Consider the following 13,682-nt stretch of genomic DNA (forward strand, 5'->3'; position numbering starts at 1 on the left):
CAGGAAGAGAAGAGTCTCGCCCCCGCGTCGTCTCGCCCAGAGGCGACACGGGCGGCACCCACCCCCCTCCTGACCTCCCCCGCGACCTCGCCGCTACCGGAGCAGGGCGCCGGAAGCCCGTGCACCTGCGGGGAAGGCGGCGGCGGGGCTTCTCTTCGCGGCGAGCAAGCGCAGCCTGCGCTCGACGCGCAGCGCCAGGTGCCGGCCGGGCGCGGTGGCGGGTGGCGGCGGCGGCCCGGGGCTACGGATCCGGCGTCTAGGGGATCGGATCCGGCGCCCCGGGGGCTGACGGCGGCGGCTCCCCCCCTCCGGCAGGCTCGTGGCGGTGCCGGGCTTGGAGGCGGCGACGGCGGCTCGGGGTGGCGGATCCGGTGTCCTGGGGTCTGGATCCGCCCCCCCGGCGGTGGACCCTTGGCTGCAGGTCGTCGGGGACGGCGATGGCGACGGCTTGTGCCGACGGCCTGCGGCGGGTGGTGTTACACGACAGGTGGAGTCTGGTCTGTCTCCGCGTGCTGCCTTGTCGGATGGGGTGGCGGCCGACGCAGCTTTGCGGCTACCGCGTGCAGCTGGCGCGTCGACGCCCGTCTGATGGGGCTTTCGTGGGGTAGCGGGACACGGCGTTGAAGGTGTTGGATGGTGAGTGGGTCGGCTTCTTGGCCCAGCATCTGCGCTTGTGGGTTCTTGGCGAAAGCTTGGGCGACGGCGATGCCGTAGGGCGCCGCTTTCCCTGTTGGGGGCGTCGTGTTTCCCTAGCGTTGACATCCAAGGGAGAAATCCCAGTCCATTGGGGACGTGCGATGGTGGCGCCATTGGCGTCGCTCCCTTCCTGAAGACATCGCATTTGGATTGTGTCGTGGCTTCGATGTCCCTCTGGACGGATGTTCTTGCTTCCCGATGCTTCGGTGTGGGTCTTGTGAAGTCGGGGTTGTTGCGTGAGGGACGTGGCTCGGCAACGATGACATGCGGCGATCTTCCCTGAAGCTAGGGGTCTACATTCGCTGGGGACGGGGTGAGGATTCATGATCGGAAGTCGGAGCTGCTCTTCGTGATGTCGAGTTTGGCAACGATAACCGGTTGTGGCCGCTTGCTTCGGACCCGTCGGTGGGTGGCTCGTGGGTGGCTTGCCATGGGAAGTTGGAGCTGCATAGCTTGCTCTATGCTCGGCAACGATGACCCATGGTGGTGCGTCGTGTTTGTACTCAACTGTGTTGCGTGGGTTGGTTAGCCCCTCGAATGCCTCCTTTCGGCATCTTGTTGGGTTAACCTTTCTTGGAAATAATTTCTTTTGTCTTAATTGAGCGGCAGAGCTCCTGCCTTTATGTTAAAAAAAATGAACTGTAGCATGTTTGCGAGGAATCAGATTGAACAAATTGGGATATTGATCTTTAAGGGCCGAGTTCCCCAACCACTTGTCTTCCTAAAATCTGGTTTGTTTCCCATTCTGTACCTTAAACATCATCCATTTAAGAAAATATTGTTTTACTGACATAAGCCCTAACCAAAACTGTGAATCACCAGATTTTTTCTCAACCTGGGTGACAGTTTTGGATTTAAGGTATTTATTCCTGAGTATCTGTTGCCAAATGCCATCTTCATTAGTAAGTTTGAACAACCATTTACTTAAAGGACACTTGTTTTGGACTTTTAAATCCATAATTTCCCGACCACCTTGTTTTTTTGATCTACATAATATATTCCATTTGGATAATCTATATTTTCTTTTGTGACCATCCCCTTACTAGAAGAATCTAGATCTATAAAAACTTAGTTTTTTGAGAACTTCTTTAGGGATTTCAAAGAAAGAAAGTATATAGACAGATAGGTTGCTTAAAACTGAGTTTATGAGAGTAAGTCTGCCACCATAGGAGAGCAATTTGCCTTTCCAAGTATGTACTCAGTTTACGTTCAAAACCTATCTTCTATGATCTTCCAGTCTTTATTACTTAATCTCTTATAGTGTAACGTTATTCCCAAATAAGTTGGATGAGTTTCTGCCACCTGACATCCAAAAATATCCATGTAGTCAGATTCGACCTCCTGTGGTAATTTATTTTGAGGCCAGATAACTGCTCAAAAAATAGTCAATATGAGTTTCATGTTCTTGGCTTCATCGAAATTATGATCTATAAAGATAGTAGTATCATCTGCATATTGTAGATATATTGTAGAATTGAAATACCATTTCCAGCTGCACCCTAGCCCTGTTCAAATCCAGTTTCCAGCTGCTTGACAGAAAACCCAACCCCGGGGTGCGCGGTGTGGCCCAGTCCATTGCTGTGGCTTTCGTATATTGTAAGTTTATATATTCCTATAGATATTATATAGAGGCACACAGGATGCTTGGATTATAACTTGGTGCAGTGATATATATTGATATGGGCAGCTGATCTAGTGGTTCTGAGGTTTCCATAGTTACGAATGTCAGTGCTAATTAAAGATAGTAGCAAATAATGCACCATCTTGAATATAAATTTTCATCCGTGAAAACGCAAGTTTGGCACCAACTCCAGCAGAGTACTCCAACGAAATCGGCACTATATTCTCAGGTGACAACACAACCAAGGGCCAAGGATGCAGGTCATGGCGGTGGACCTCCGTCCCAATGGCCAATGTTGGTGTAAATGTAATATTTGTAGAGGACCTTTGTGTGAAAGTATGGAATAAAAAGGAGTGTGTGTGAGTGGAGGATAACACAAGCCAGAAAACTTCCCCAAATTTAATATGGTATACAGAGCTAAGGTTAGGGTATCGAGCTTGATCGAGCCCCGGCGATGTGGCTGGCGCGTAAGGTCGCGGCAGGCGCAGCTGCGCGCAGGCGCGCGGCGGCGTGCAGGCGGGCCGCAGGTAGGCGCGCCGCGGCCGGCGCTAGCAGGTGCGCGTGCTGCAGGCGGCGCGAGCAGGCCCGTTGTCAGCACAAGCAAGAGGCAGCAGGCGTGAGTGCAGGTGCCTGCTCGTGGGGGTGGCTGTGGGCCCGGATTGTGCAGTGCCTAGGCGTGAGAGGGTCTGCAGCAACTTGTGCATGTTTTGCAGAGCTGGCTGGTGCAAGTGAGATGAGGGGGTGGCGTGAGAAGTATGGCTAGTTTCGTGCCCGTGTGTTGCTACGAGATAGCTATAGCTAAACTTTTGAAAACATAAGGATCGCAAGATAAAATATTAATAATGTGCAATTAAATACCGATGCAAGTGACATTTAATACAGAAAAGCTTGTCAAATTAATAGTCAAGGAAGAGCGTGGTGACAAAAGACTCACCAACTCTACTTTATAGACTTTTGCATGATGCGGCTAAGATAATATTTTATATCAACAAAAAATCTGCAATATCCATCTCTTTCTTGCATTATCTTCCCTTCTTTGGCAGTTTTATATTTCCTAATGGTGCACACGGTACCAAGTTGTCAAGGGCGTCAAGCCCCCGACCCGCGACGTTCTGTGATTGCGCGAGGGCGTTGCCTCGGCTTGAGATCGGTAGGGGAGAGATAGAAGAGGTTTTGGTAAGATAATATATTGCTTAATCCTTCCTGAAATCTGTTTACAAGTATAAATAGGCCCGTGGCCAACTAACCAGAGCAACTTGCTCCTAAACTTAGGGACTCCATACTTCTAAACTTAAGGACTTTATTAGATAACTTTCCTATTAGCCACTTTGGCCTGCCTGATCAGCGTGCATTCCACGCGAAGGAGCCGCGCCCTCTGCTGCCCTGCGCAAGTCACGAATCCTGCGCCGCCTTGAGTAGGTCTGGCCCCACATGACATGTTAGAGCCACAGTAGTTGCCACTGAACAACCATGTACATATGGTGATTTATCTAGGTAATGCAGCTGAAAATTAAACCTCATGTCTAAGTTTTCCAGGTTGACCATAAGCTCGTAATCCATGGTCAATGCAGTGTGTTTAAAAGTGTCTCACGGGTTGCCTGAGGGGTATTCTAGCTTCAATGGTCGCACGATGTGTTAAGCACCCATGGGTACTGAGTGCTATAACTACTGCCTCCCCTCATTGTTGCACATAGTAGCAGCTCACAGTTGAGAGCCAGCTCACCCTAGGGTGACGGCCATCAAGCGGGCGCATGTGTCTCCCAATGGCTCTTCCCATCCTCAGGTGCTGCACCCTCTTACTGCAACATGCATTATATAGATAATAACTTTTTTTTTGCGAGGATATAGATAATAACTTATGTTGGAATAAATACAAATTTTAACCAAAGTTTAAGGTTGGTTCTAAATGAGTTGCTCTCTAATATCTATGTAGGAAAGAAAGGAGGTTTGCTTTACGAATGAGCTAAATGATAGACTGGAGTTTAGCTCCAAATGCAAGGCCATCTAGGCATCTGGAGCATAGATTAAGAGGCAAACCACAGTGAGAGTAGAAGCAAACAGACATAGCAAGCAATGGCGCACTGCGAGAGCGAGCATGTCTTGGTTTCACTGTGTGTGTTGTCCTCCAACTTCAATCCTGATACCTCTGATGATGTCTTTGAGCCAGAACTAATTGTTATATGAATTATACGGAATCAACGTGTTGGACCAAAGATCACTTAGTGTTAGTTTGCTCTGACGGCAGTGAAAAACATTTAGTCTTGCTCCTAACAAACCCAGAATTACTTTCAGAACGACCTTTTTAAGTATAGAGCTCTTGCCGCCCTGAGAACATGTTGTTTGTATAAGTACAGTTCAGATTCAACAAAAAGACATGCTAATAAAACCAAGCACTCCTCTTTACCTGTCAGATTGAAATTATCATGATGATTCAGTGCTCTTGCTGGACAGGAAACAATACCACCTACAATTCAGGTCTTGTTGATGACAGTGAGCATTGCCTTACAAAAACCTGAACACAAACAGCAAAAGAAATCCCATCAAAATTTTAGCTTTCAATTCTGAATCGGAGAAATAGAATACAACAACAACAACATAGCCTTTTTCCCCAAGCAAGTTGGGGTAGGCTAGAGATGAAACCCGAAAGAAATAAAATCGGAGAAATAGAATACAGATTAAAATTTAAAGTCCATAAATTATGTCCAGAAATCACGCCTTAACACATTAGTAGTATTCTTGTAGCTAAACACTTATCTATTAGATTTGTGATTTAGTTAGGAAGGGAGAACCTTACCAGTCGTATCTATTAGATTTGTGATTTAGTTAGGAAGGGAGAACCTTACCAGTCGCAGAAACTCTTCCCATGAGTAGATATTAGATGCTATGGGCTTTCACACGATATTGAATAATGGTCTTAGCTTCAAGCACTTCATCTAGAGTCATAAACACAAGTATCGGTGTATTTAAGATCTGTGATTCTGCACATTCTCATTCAGAATCCCATCGGCACATGGAGCACACTAATGCTAAGTAGTGGAGGCACAATGAAGGTATAGTGGATATCGTTCAGAGTAAGTTGTGTTGTATAAATGTAAATATATACAAATGGGAAATTTTAATGACTATCGGTGTATTTAGTTTTTAATGACCACAAATGTTGTAGCTCTATACGGTCAGTTTAGAATGGCCATGAATGTTGCAGCCTCAAAGAAAGTACTCAGGAAGTCAACCTTCTGGAGAAACATATACTTATTCTGGGGTGGGGTGTGTGTGTGGGAGGTGACTCACCAGGTGGCTGTCAAGGATGACATTGGCGTCCTTCTCGAGAAGGAACTTGACTCAGATTAATGTGTGGGGCAACCAGACAATGGCGAAACCAGAGTACCAGTCTGTAGATGAAACTGGACAAAAACAAAGAAGCAATGAACAAACTAAAGAATGTAGATGTTTTTTTGCCTGTTCTTCCATTAACTTGAGTAAGAGGAGGCCAAGATTTTAAATGTAAGAGTATCAAAGCAGCAGTTACATAGTAGCTAGTGATGAGATATCAGTTTTTTTATTCGATTATTGTACCTTGGAATGAACATATTTAGGCTTCCAAAAATAGGTTCATGGGCGTTGGACAACTGAAGCCCCATCTCTCCATAAGGCACAGTGCCTTGCTACAACTGAATTTGCTGAACTCTAACAAACAAGCATTTAGTCTGAGAATTGAAAGAAAAGGGCAGTGGTGGCTAAACTTACGGCATTGAGCAATTGAAGCCCCATCTCTCTATAAGGCACAGTGCCTTGCTACAACTGAATTTGCTGAACTCTAACAAACAAAGACCAATTCCATCGCCTGAGTTGTCGCCACTCAGGCCCTCTTGTCTAGCAGGATCAAACAAGAATACACCAGGAGCTGTCTGCAGCAACGCACGGCTAAGTACAGTCTCTCGCTGAGTCATAACAAGACAGCAAAAAAGAAAGATCATATTATTAGGTGGCTCTGGAGGGGAAAACATTCATTTTCTAAACTGATTACCACACATGACAAGGTTGCCTAATAGATTTGCTAAGTACTTTTCATGCAAAACTGGCCAATGTGAATCTAGATTAAACATGCTATTTTTTAATATTAACATGCTTCAGTTCTAAAGTCTTTCCCCAACTACAAGGCCTAACAACAGATATATAATGAACAAATACCATACAAGAACAAATGAAGGTTATTAAAATTTTGACAACTGTTTATGTCCCCTTCCTAACCACACTAAGATTGATGCCCCTGTGAGTAACCAAAAAACTACAGTAGCATATCTATCAAGATTTCTTTGATCTTCCTGACCCAAGCAAAATAAGTGTAGTTTTTGCAAGGATATTCTTGGATGCCACTAAAAATAGGCTGAGTTCTAAGATTGATCTAGGAACTGATTTTGCAGTTGCAAATCCATGTAACTACAACAATCTTGTACGTATCTGTATAACTACAACATTCTTGCAACCCGTGTGCTCAGTATAACCCAATCTTGCACTCGTATTTTCACAGTCACAGGTTGCAGATTCACCAGGCAACCATACATAAATAAATAAGCAAAACGTAAACCAAAGCAAGTCCCATGTAACAGTAATAATCTTGAATTAAAACCGTGGACACTGAAAATTGAAATTCGAAACTGAGCCCGGCCTGACAGAATTTGACAACAAAGTTGAGCAATATTCAGAAAGCCAGAACTTTTGCTATATTCAACGAAAAATTATGTTTAAATACTCGTTGGAAAGGTCTTCAAAAGCACTACAGCTTCCGTTCATATGTGATTCTCTAATTTGGCCGGTAAAGATCTCAAAAATAAACCGAAGCTACTGCTGTAGAGGGCGACAAAGTTCTAGAGCACACGGGTCGGAACCAGCCATGGCGCAGGAGGTGCACGACACTACGTACCTGGTGCCGGGGACGCGGCCCTTCAACAACGTCGGCAGCCCTGCCCAGCTTAACTTCGCGTGATCTTGAACGGATCGAACCTTCTCCCGCCCCTAGTGACGCCCTGCCCAGCTTCGATTCGTGCGATCGTGGTCGTCTTGCTGGGACACGACGTCCGACCGCCACCAGCAGCCCCAGGGCCCCGCGGCGTTCTCGCCTCTCCCAGTCGCGGCCTCTCGCGCGATGTAGGTGTGGAGGGCGGCGGCTGCACGCACCGCGCGTGGGGGATCCGTGCCGGCAGGGCAGCCGCGTGGTGGGGTCGTCGAGCATGGCGGAGATGGCGGCTGCCGCGGCGGGGCGTCGCACGCAGGCGCGGAGAAGCGGAGACCGGAGAGGGGTAAGAGAGGCGCGCACGGCAACGAGCGGGCGGGGAGAGATGGCGTCGGGGCTTCGGGGACGGCGGTCGCGCGCACCGCGCGTGGGGGATCGATGCCGGGAAGTCGCGGATCCGCAGCGCGCATCGGCGCGGGAGCGGGGGAGGCGAGGGCGAGGGCGGAAGGGGGACGGCGGAGCGGCGGCGGAGGCGAGGTGGATGGAGGGCGGCGGTTCTGCGAGGGCGGGGGCGGGGGCGGGGTTGAAAGCGTAGTGCGAACCATTGAAAAAGCGTAAAAGATGAAAAAAAAAACCTTTTTAGGGTCTTTTTAGTAGTAAGTAGAGATAGAGATACAGATACAGTTGCTGCTTGAAGAAGGGGGAAGCAAGTCTGATTGGTGGGTGTTTATCAGGTGGTGGTGAGATGAATCCAGAAGAGGTAGAAGCAAAAAAGATGGAAGAAGAGGCTGCAATGAAGGCAGCAACTAGTGGTGATTCAGGGGGAATTAAAAAAGTGAGATGAGGAATGAGATGAGATGTATGATCCAAGAGCTTATGGGTTTGGGTTTAATTGGTGCCAAAGCAAATGCGGGTCCATCTGAGTTGAAATTGGAGCTCATGCCAAATGATGTGAAGCTAGATGGTAGTAAGAATTATTTGAGCTGGTATAGGAGAGTACGTGTCCTTCTAGGAGCTAAGGGAGCGGAGCATTATTTGGAGGAGACCTGTGTTGAGCCGGTTGATAAGCTCAGCACCGAGTGGAGCGTTTGGCATGCAACAAACTCGGTGATAGTGGCATGGTATTGGCATCAATGTCTCCCACTGTTAGCAAGAGGGTAGAAGCCATGCGCACTGCATCACAGATATGGAGTAACATATACTCTCAGATGGGAAATGTGATGATGATGATGGAAATTCAGGGCAAGGCAGATGCAGTGAAATAGGAAGGAAGACCAGTGGAGCAATATGCAAGTGAGCTTCAGTACTTGTGGGAAGAGCTAGATCACTATGCCCCACTCCAAATGGAGACTCCACGGGATGCTCAGGCTGTTCATAAGTGGGTGGAGGATAGGAGAGGGACCCACTTTCTGAAGAATCTAGACTCGGAATTTGAGAGTAGGAGAGCTGCCTTTTGTCATCAGGAGAGTCTTCCTACCATGGATGAGGCCGTTTCAGCCATGATTGATGAAGATAGTAGGCTTCGAGTGATGGGTAGTGGCAATTCTATGAAGCCGGCCTATATTGCAGTTGAAGACAGGGAATGCTATAATTGTGGAGAAAAGGGACATATGAGTTATAATTGTCCTAATCCAAGAGGTAGTGGTGGTCGAGGTGGAACTCGTGGAGGTCGTGGTAGTTCTCGTGGAGGATATGGATGAGGCCATGGTTACCGTGGTGGAGGCCGTGTAGAGGCCGTGGTGGCCCAAGGGCCAACATGGCGGTCAGTGAGGATACTCTGTCTGTCACTTTGACAGGAGAGCAAGTCAAACAATGGGAGCAATGGCAGAGAGGCAAAGCTTCTGAGAGCTCCACCAGTACCTCGTATGATCGTATGACTTCAACCTCCAACAACTTCGGTAACTTTGCCGACTACACCCGCATGGACGAAGGTACTCGAGCACAGGCACTTGCATCTTCATGTAGGCATCACATAGATTGGGTCATAGATTCAGGAGCATTCAAACATGTTACTGGCATGTCTAGTTCTTTCAAAACATACAATCCTTACACTCATTCTGAATTCATTCAAATTGCTGATGGCACTTCCCAACTTATCCATGGTGTAGGGTCTTTAGAGTGTACACCTTCTCTTAGCCTGTCATCAGTTCTGCATGTTCCATCATTTCCAGCCAATTTCCTTTCTATGAGTTCAATCATTGATCAATTCAAGTGCACAATAACATTTGATAAAAATTCTTGTGTCTTTCAGGAGAGGACTGGGAAAAGGATTGGGACTGGAGTCAGGCGTAATGAGTTCTGGTTCATCAGTCATGAGGAGTCAGCATTGAAAGCAGCTGCTGAAGGAGATGTGAAGGAAATTCTGCTACCCCATTGTCGGTTAGGACATGTATCTTTTGAAAGCTTAAGTCGGTTGTATCCTGCTATGTTTAAGGGAGTGGACAAAAGTAAACTTGTTTGTGATGCATGTGAGCTTGGCAAGCATACTAGATCCATCTATCCTAGTATTGGTCTTCGCAGTTGTGAACCATTTATTCTAATACACTCAGATGTTTGGGGTTCCTGTTCAGTCACTTTTGTGAGTGGTGTTAAATGGTTTGTCACCTGTATTGATTGTTACACTCGTATGACTTGGATCTACATGTTTAAGCATAAAAATGAGGTGTTCCAGTCATTAGTGGCAAATCAGTTCAATGCAAGGGTTCAAGTCATTCGAAATGATAATGGAACAGAGTATGTGAATAATGAATTCAGATTATATCTTTCAGATCAAGGGATCATTCACCAAACAGCTTGCCTAGGAACTCCACCTCAGAATGGTGTAGCTGAGAGGAAGAATCGTCATTTGTTGGAGGTAGCAAAATCTCTAATGTTTCAGATGAATGTACTCAAGTATTTATGGAGTGAGGCAGTGATGACAGCTACATACCTTATCAATCGAATGCCATCAAGAATACTTGGTATGAAATCACCTGTTGAGCTTCTGTTGGGAAGGCATGACTTCAAAGTCCCACCCAGGGTCTTTGGTTGTGTTTGTTTTGTGAAGGATCATCGGCCAATGGTGGGAAAGTTGGATCCTCAAGCTGTTAAGTGCATATTTGTGGGTTATGCTTCTACTCAGAAAGGGTACAAGTGTTGGGATCCTATTGGTAAGAGGTTTGTGAGCATGGATGTGACTTTTCATGAGGAAGAACCATACTATATAAGGAAGGATGACCTGGATCAATTTTTGGAGGAGTTCTCTCCGATCAATGAGAATGACCATAGAGAAGGGGAGGCTAGAATAAATAGTCAAGGTAGTGATCCAGCGAGTGGGGTTTCAGGAGTGATTATTGGAGGAATAGTTCCACAAGATGTGGAGGTGATAGGCCCGGAGATATCAAGTAATGATGAGAGTCATGATGAAAGAAATGGTGAAGGTAATGGTGATGATGAACCAAACATTGATAGTCAGGAGGAGATGGAGGACAATGATGTTGTGGTTGTTGGGACAATTCCATGCCCAATGGGTGAGAAAGTGAATGAGAAGCAGGAGGAGCAAACCAGGTAGAGAGAGCAACCTATAGTGTACTTTCGAAGGCGGTTTAAGAAGCAGGGGGAGCAACCCAGGTAGAGGGAGCAACCTATAGTGTATTTTCGAAGGCGGTTTAAGAAGCAGAGGAGCAACCACAACCTGAACGTATTGAAGCTCCAGTCCCACATCCCTCTCCAGACTCCTCTCCAGCAAGCTCATCAATCCCGACTGGTAATATTCCTTCCACCCTTGAGCATGTAGAATTGCCCCTCGCACAGCTTAAAGATCCTAGAGCTAATGCTGGAAAACCTCCTTCTCGGTATGGCTTTGAACATGACATTGCTAAGTATGTCTCGTATTCTAGTGTCTCACCTGCATATAGGGCCTTTGTTGCTTCACTACAAACAATGTCTACTCCGAAGGATTGGAGGGGTTCTAAACAGGATCTGAAGTGGAAGGATGCAATGAAAGAAGAGCTACTTGCCCTTCTAAAGAACGAGACATGGAAAGCTTGTTCATCTTCCAGAGGGAAAGAAGGCAGTTGGTTGCAAGTGGGTCTTCACAGTAAAGCAGACCCCTGAAGGAAAGGTTGATAGGTACAAAGCAAGGTTGGTTGCAAAGGGGTATAGTCAGACATATGGAATTGACTATGATGAAACCTTTACACCTGTGGCAAAAAATGGGCACAGTAAGGACCCTGATCTCATGTGCGGCCAACTTTGGGTGGCCACTTCATCAGCTGGATGTGAAGAATGCATTTCTCTATGGTGATCTGCAGGAGGAGGTCTATATGGAAATTCCTCCTGGATTTGCAAATGAACAAATTCTTGGGAAGGTATGTAGACTCAAGAAGTCACTCTATGGCCTGAAATAGTCACCACGTGTATGGTTTGATAGGTTCAGGCAAGCAGTATGTGATATGGGGTACTCTCAATACAATGGAGATCACACTGTCTTCTATAAACATCAGGGCTCTCGTATCACTATTCTAGCCGTGTATGTAGATGATATAGTGATCACTGGAGATGACGTGGAGGAAATCAAGAAACTAATGGAAAGGCTCGGTAAAGCTTTTGAGGTAAAGGATCTTGGACCACTTAGATACTTTCTCAGAATTGAGATTGTTAGGTCACCAAAAGGATTGATCTCTTCTAAAGGAAGTATGTCCTTGATCTGTTGGCGGAGACGGGAATGCTTGGTTGCCGTCCATGTGGTTCACCTATTGATAAGAACCATCAAATATGTGCGGAGTCAGGTGACCTAGTGGATCGGGATAGATATCAGAGACTAGTTGGTTGGTTGATTTATCTTTGCCATATAAGACCCGACATTTCTTATATAGTAAGTGTGGTGAGCAGGTATATGCATGATCCTAGAACTGGACATATGGAGGTGGTTTATCAAATTTTGAGATACCTGAAAGGAACCCCTAGAAAGGGGTTATGGTTTAAGGCAAATCAACATCTGAATCTGGAAGGCTATTGTGATGTTGATTGGGCAAGTAGTAGGGATGATCGGAGATCTGCATCTGGATATTGTGTGTTTGTGGGTGGTAATCTTGTTTCATGGAGGAGCAAAAAACAAGCTTTGGTGTCTCGGTCTACTGCAGAGGCCGAATATAGAGCAATGGCATTGGCTCTGTGTGAGATGATGTGGTTAAAAGGTCTGTTAAAGGAGCTTCGGGTGTTGAAGAATGAAACTATATTGCTCCATTGTGATAATGTAGCAGCGATCAACATAGAGAATAATCCAGTTCAGTTTGATCGTATGAAGCATGTGGAGATTGATAGGTTTTTTATCAAGGAGAAAATTGTTAGTGGGACTTTAAAGCTAGAGGATGTCAAGTCTTGTAATTAACTAGCTGATAGTCTCACAAAGGGTCTAGGTCCCAAGGATAATGAGTTAGCATGTAACAAGATGGTTATGTTAAATATATTTAGCCCATCTTGAAGAGGAGTGTTGGTGTAAATGTAATATTTGTAGAGGACCTTTGTGTGAAAATATGGAATAAAAAGGAGTGTGTGAGTGGGGGGGGGGGTACGACAAGCCAGAAAACTTCCCCCAAATTCAACAGCCAGCCCTGTTTAATCCCTGGTGGTCGCTCAAATCATTTACGATGTCAATATCACGCGATCTACAGTGCCTTGTCAACCCCTTCAACACTACGACAATGAATACTCCTATAAACTTTGACTAGTGCATGGACTCTATTGTGAAAGCAATCGGGTGCCCGTAATAGGGGGAAGGGGTAAATTAGCCAACTTAAAAACTTAACATATGGGGCCGACTAGATTCCACAAAACTTAAACTAAAACATGCTATCTAAACGTGCAAGTATGGTTCTTTTAGTGTTAAACCCTCATCCCAAAAGAATTTTGCAACCTATAGTCAATTCTAGAAAGATACTAAACTAAAAATGTAAAAGGCATACAAGTTGCAAGTATGAATTGCAGAAACATAAAGAGTGAATGGGTGGAAGCAAAGTCTTGATATGAAAATTTATCTCGTGGTATCTGTAGGCAATAAGTCACCCCTAGTCTACATTGTTGAAACCCCTAGTCTACATTGTTGAAGCACTCAATCGAGAGTATTGCTTCTCAGCAATCAAGTCCCTTTCGGGAACCCTTGACTTACCACAAAGGGTAGACCATCAAGGCTCACGCCAAGTTCCCGGTCATCTTGATCCTGCTTGCTTCTCTATGAAGGATGGGGATCTCCACGTCTCTTGCACAAAACCGTCAACGCCGCTTCACACCAAACCGGAAGGTCAATGACTTGCTGGTGTGTCTTCACGACTCCAAGGGTCCGGCATACCAAGATACAAGTTTGAGCAGCTCTCAAGCACTTTAAACAAGGTACAACACCTTGCTCTAACACTCAATTTTGAGCTATTCTAGCAC

At 46.0% G+C, this 13,682-nt stretch overlaps 1 long non-coding RNA gene across 12 annotated transcripts; it reads right to left on the reverse strand.

The window, feature by feature from the left end:
* Positions 1 to 3,146: 3,146 nt before the first annotated feature.
* LOC120660394 lies at positions 3,147 to 7,825 on the reverse strand. 12 transcript variants are annotated; one of them, XR_005669580.1, is made up of 6 exons: positions 7,239 to 7,824; positions 5,891 to 6,255; positions 5,606 to 5,718; positions 5,161 to 5,295; positions 4,722 to 4,829; positions 3,147 to 3,738 (listed from the first exon to the last, which is right to left on the reverse strand). It is a non-coding gene; the product is annotated as an uncharacterized LOC120660394 (long non-coding RNA). The 12 variants fall into 12 exon arrangements; XR_005669573.1 differs by having other exon boundaries at positions 3,488 to 4,116; positions 7,239 to 7,823; XR_005669577.1 differs by lacking the exon at positions 3,147 to 3,738 and adding an exon at positions 4,503 to 4,584.
* Between the last annotated feature and the right edge of the window lie 5,857 nt (positions 7,826 to 13,682).

The sequence above is a fragment of the Panicum virgatum genome, chromosome 2N, assembly GCF_016808335.1.
Source record: "Panicum virgatum strain AP13 chromosome 2N, P.virgatum_v5, whole genome shotgun sequence".
In the NCBI taxonomy this organism is placed as follows: domain Eukaryota; kingdom Viridiplantae; phylum Streptophyta; class Magnoliopsida; order Poales; family Poaceae; genus Panicum; species Panicum virgatum.